This window comes from Myotis davidii, unplaced genomic scaffold, assembly GCF_000327345.1.
Source record: "Myotis davidii unplaced genomic scaffold, ASM32734v1 scaffold327, whole genome shotgun sequence".
In the NCBI taxonomy this organism is placed as follows: Eukaryota; Metazoa; Chordata; class Mammalia; order Chiroptera; family Vespertilionidae; genus Myotis; species Myotis davidii.
Window position 1 is genome coordinate 3539573 of NW_006298628.1, and position 5751 is coordinate 3545323.

The 5751-nt window shown below is 43.4% G+C and overlaps 1 long non-coding RNA gene across 2 annotated transcripts in view; it reads left to right on the plus strand.

Moving 5' to 3' along the window:
- Nucleotides 1–5393, plus strand: part of LOC102762210 — a 19440-nt gene extending 14047 nt beyond the window's left edge. The window contains exons 4-5 of one of the 2 annotated variants that reach the window (XR_001515657.1): nt 2501–2588; nt 4726–5393. This is a non-coding gene — a long non-coding RNA (uncharacterized LOC102762210). The remainder of the gene's footprint in view (nt 1–2500; nt 2589–4725) is intronic. The other variant, XR_001515655.1, reaches the window with a different exon arrangement.
- Nucleotides 5394–5751: the final 358 nt, after the last annotated feature.

Sequence of the window (5751 nt, forward strand, 5' to 3'; positions counted from 1 at the left end):
GGTCCCAGGTTCGATTCCGGTCAAGGGCATGTACCTGGGTTGCGGGCATATCCCCAGTGGGGGATGTACAGGAGGCAGCTGATCGATGTCTCACTCTCATCGATGTTTCTAACTCTCTATCTCTCTCCCTTCCTCTCTGTAAAAAATCAATAAAATATATTTAAAAAAAAAAACTGGATTTAAATTTTCAAAAAGATTTTAACAGCAATGCATAGATTTAAAAAAAAATAAAAGCAAGTTTGTAACGTCTGGTGTGAAGCATTTGTGGTAGTCAGTGACCTCTGGAGAGGAGGCGTGCCTGGCTTGTTTGACCAGAGCTGGGAAGAGGGTTGTGGTGATGCAGTGCAATCGAATGCCGACACCTGCCAAAGCTCTGCCCTTCTGTACTCAGGTAATGTTTAATGTGTTGCAGGCAGAGTGGAAGTGGCCAAAATGAACCAAGTTCTCCTTGGTAGTATAGCAGTGCTGGTCCGATCTTTCATCCATTCTGAGATTGGGTTGAGCCTACTTCACAGAATCATTGTAAGATTAAAATGTCACATATTTGTAAAGCTCTTGCATTTTTCCTAAAAAATGTAATGCAGGTGCGAACAGGGATAACTATTTTCCCACCAACGGCTCAGAAGAGTGGAATGTGTGTGGAATGATGGCAGCGTCTACAAGAGCTGACGTCGGAGAGGCGCTGGGCCTAAGCTCTGGCTGGAAGGAATCCCGAGGCGAGAATGTCTCAGTGGCTCTGCTGGCGGGGCAGGAGGGGCTCGAGTGAAGGCCGAACACTGATCTTTTCTGGAAGTGGAGTTGGAAGTCAGGGTGGATTGAGAAATACACATGGCCATACATGGTGTGAGGCTGCTCCGAACAGCTGAGCTCACCCCGCGGCTTCCTGAACTTCACACTGGAAGTCTCGGCTGGAGTAAACTTCTGACCTTTCCATCAGCTCCCTTGAGTAAGTCAGGGTTTTATAGACTTTCATATTCCCATGTAGGAGATCTGAACTACGACTTCCATTACTTAAGAAGGCAGCATAGTTTATAATTACTGCTAAGATTATAATGTTAGTAGTATTCCTATCGTTTTAAATTATTGACTTTTAGAGAGAGAAGAAGGGAGAGGGAGAGAAACATTGGTGTGAGAGCACAACATGGGTGCTGCCTCCTGCACACCCCCTACTGGGGATCTAGGCCACAACCCAGGCATGTGCCCTTGACCTTGAATCAAATGAACAACTTCCTGGTACATAGGACAACGCCCAACCAACTGAGCCACACTGTCCAGGGCCCTGTCATGTTTTGAAGATTACAAAGACCTTTCACTTGTATTCTTGTTTTGTTTCCTGATAATCCTATGAGATAGCTATTATGCTCACTTTACAGATGAGGAAACTGATCATTTCCTATTGTCCTTGAGCTAATGTTTAGATTCTTTCACATGGCCTAAGTTCCTCCCCAGGCTGGCCCTAGCCCATTCTCCAGATCCCTCTCTTACCACTTCCCCGAGACTGGTCTGTGTTCCAGCTATTCTGGATTTCTTTTGGTTCCTTAAATAGGGCAGGTTCTTCCCAGCCATAGGCCATTGCACATGCCATTTCTTCTGCCTGGACCACCTTCCCAGCCCCTCTCTGGCTAGCAACCACCAACCTTTCAGGTCTTCACTTAGCATTTCTTCATGGGAGCCTTTCCTGCACATTCAGGCTACATTGGACTCCCTACTAATATCCTCTTGTACCACCCTGCTGGTCCCATTGCAGACACATCACACTGAAAACTCCCTACTCAGTATTTCTTGTTCCTGCTAGATTGTAAGCTTCACCATCAGGGACCAAATCTGCCTTATTTAAAAAAACAATTTTATTGATTTCAGAGAGGAAGGGAGAAGGGGGGAGAGAGAGAAACATCAATGATGAGAGAGGATCACTGATCCGCTGCCTCCTGCATGCCCCACACTGGGGATCAAGACCACAAACCAGGCATGTGCCCTGACCGGGAATTGAACCGTGACCTCTGGTTCTCAGGTCAGTGCTCAACCTCTGAGCCATGCCGGCTGGGCCAAATCCGCCTTATTTGGTGGTTTCAGTGCCTCGTACAATATCCTGTTGCTCTGAAAGCTGTTGTAACCACGGTCTGTCTGGATCCCATAACCAGGGACCGTGCCCTCAAGATAATGCTGAGGAGCTTTTCAGACGAGCTTCTCCTGATACGTCAGTAAGCAAATCCTTCCATTAGTGACCAAAATGCCCGCCTCCCACAGCAGACTGCGGGGCTAGAACACAGTGCAGCTGTGTTTCATTTGATAACGACCAGAAAAGGCTGGTGTGCTCACCTCTTCTGTTGTCTCTGTGAGGCTCACATAGTAATGAGAACCTTTGTCCAGCATCCTATATGGGGTCAAGTCACAGATGACAGGAACATTGAAAGCTGTCCATACTATTTCTACCTTGGTGCACACTTGGTTTGGGTCATTTACTGATGGCTGGCACATTGATTTTTTTTTTTTTTTGAAGCAGTGAGGTTCGGTCATCAAATTAATGGTGCAAGTGCAGGAGTGGAAGTGACACAGTTGCTCAGGCTCGCACGGCAGGTGTTCAGTAGGTAAGTGGGGCCCAGGGGGGCGGAATTGGTGGCCTCATTTCAACAAGTGCAGCGAGCTGCAGTCCCTGCAGGTTGCAATCTGTGAAAAGGGGTACTTTTTTTTTTTTCCCTTCGAGCCAGTTACATCTCTTCTCACCAAAGTCTTTGTGAAAATCCATCACCATATAACTTCCTACATCCAGTTAATGATGATAATAACCAAAATCTGTAGCTAAACACTCGGGCAACACCATATATGGTTGTAAATGTTCCAAATAGAGTCTCAGTTCGCATCTCTGTGAGGAAAGAACATCGAGTGGATTCATTACACGAACCACTGCAACTGAGCCGGGAGCTTCAGGCCACATTCCTCGAATGTGTGCACTCCCCAAAACAGGCATTTCACACTAGGCAGCAGTGACCGGTCAGGCTGGACGACTTTCATCAGCCAATGATTCTAAACAAGACATGCGTCTCAAGGAATACATCTGCCAACTGTTACTTGGCTCTCCAGTCATCTTTGGGGATTAGCTCCATGACAGAGCCCCGCACACGTAGCTTCATGAGACAAAGCTGAAATGTGTTGTGCTGGTTACAAAGGGGAATAAGCAAAGAGGCCACAGCCCATCTTCATTATTAAAATAATTGAATGCATAAACTGAGTATAAAAATGTAACGGGAAGAACATGCCCCGAACTTATCAGTTAACCATGCCTGTCTTTGGGAGTTGGCTTTATAAGAAGGGATAGTTACTTTCTATATTTGTGTTTTTCCTTCAACATTTGGAAAATGAATGTGAATTACACTTGTGAACAGAAATAAAATTTGAAGTAGATCGGAGTTAGTGATAGTGTTCTTAGATGAGTAGCAAATTACAATGAGGTTGGTAGAGAAAACATGTAACAATTTTCTATTATACACAAAAAAATACACTTGAACGGGGTGGTCCAATAGAACTTCAGTGATGGATATGACCTGTATCTGTGCTGCCCAATGTACCATAGTAGCCACTGGCCATATATGGCTCCCCGAGTATTTGAAATGTGGCTAATGCAACTAAGGAACTTGTTAAAGTTTAATTTAAACTTAAATAGCTGCATATGGCTATAATATATATATATATATACTGTATTTAGACACACAGGTCTAAAACCTTTCATTTGCTGGGAATAAGAAACAAGAGTGTCAACAGGGGCAGGGAGAGAAGACCAGATTTGGAAGCCAAGAGATTTACATGAATTATGTACTACTTTGTTGTCTATTCAGTGGAGATGGTCTATGTACTCTGTTACTGTTTTAGGAATGAAGTGAAAGGAGACACTTCTTTTTTTTAAAAAATATATATTTATTGATTTAAGAGAGGAAGGGAGAGGGAGGAAGAGATAGACACATCAATGATGAGAGAGAATCATTGCTTGGCTGCCTTCTGCACGGCCCCTACTGGGGATCAAGCCCACAACCAGGGCATGTGCCCTTGGCCAGAATTGAACCCGGGACCTTTCAGTCTGCAGGCCGACACTCTATCCACTGAGCCAAACCAGCTAGGGCAGGAGACACTTCTTTACACTTATAAAGGCAACAGCATTAACTTCATCTTTAACACCCCTTTACATCTTCCTAACATTCAAGTGCTCCATTGATAAAAGAGGGAACTGACCTATTAGAAAAGCAATAATCTCATTCATCTAAAAACTTTTAAATGTTTTATACTTTTTATAAACTGTTTCTCTCCTCTCCATTATCTTGTATTCAATGTTCTTGTTTCGAGACTTCTCCCATCAAACCATCAGCCGTTCAGTATGTGGTTTTCTTCTCCTTAACTTTTTTAGAATATCCATAATATTAGTATATATAATACAAGTCCCCTAATACTTAGACTGGGTTGAAATTGCAGTGTAATGCAATATACCTACACAATTTGTCAAATTGATAATAAAGGTTAAGGTTGGGCTTGTGGGTGGGGAGAAGGCGGATGTCTCAAGAGGACCAACTTGGTGTGGTCGGCTAAACCGTAGCAAGATTTATGATTTTTTTTCTTCCCAGTTGTCATCTTAACTGGTATATAGCATGTCTGCTGTCAGCTGCTGGCAACTTTCTCAGGAAAGTCCAGATTATGGTAGTAAGCTATGTCCTTTCCCTGTTGCTAATTTCACCCCAGTGTTGGAACCAGGAGCCCAATAATGAAAGCTACAGCTGACAGATGCCAGCAATAGAATCACAGGAGCAGTCAGAGCTTTACAAACGTCAGTGACAACCAAACTGACTTTCCTTCCTGCACTACCATCAACCAAGTTTGCCATCAAACGCTCAGGTGGGACCACCAATCCTTTGATTTGGTTTCCCGGGGAAAGCCGTTGTCTGGCTCAGTGTTTTAACATTAGGTTCTCCTGTCTTTTACTCTTGCATTTGAACCCAAACACCTTGACCACTTGGCATGTGTCAGGGTTGGTACAAGAAGGCACAGTCCATCTTGGTTGGGTGTTTTGCACTGTGCAAAAGATAGTTTTATAAAAAACAAAGCTAAAACAACTCTGAGGTCCTAAAACTAATATGTAAGTGAGAGGAGATTCAGTTCTCATCAGGTGTTGTTGTTCAGTCAAAAATGTCGCTAAGCACAGATACAGCGGGATAAATGTATTACCCAGTACTGCTTCTTATGATTTGCTGAGAAGAAAAATCACTAACCCTACCAATGTGGCTCCAGCTCTTCCTCATAACATCCTAGGACCTTTCTGGGTAATAGAATAGAAAGGGTTTATTTAAAGCTGTAGAACTCCTCTTATAACCCCCAAATTGCATACTACACAAAGATACATTCTTTTTTTTATTAATATATATATATATTTTTTAAATATATTTTATTGATTTTCTACAGAGAGGAAAGGAGAGAGATAGAGAGTATACATTCTTTACAAATAATTTCAAGAGGTTCCTTACTCCCTGAAACCCATACTTAGAAATTGCAAGTTAAGTATTCACCCACTGCCTTAGCTGGTTTGGCCCAGTGGATAGAGCATTGGCCTGTGGACTAAAGGATCCTGGGTTCGATTCTGATCAAGGGCACATGCCTGGGTTGCAGGGTCAATCCCCAATAGGGAGCATGCAGGAGGCAGCCAATCAATGATTCTCATCATTGATGTTTCTTAACTCTCTCTCACTCTCCATTCCTCTCTGAAATCAATCT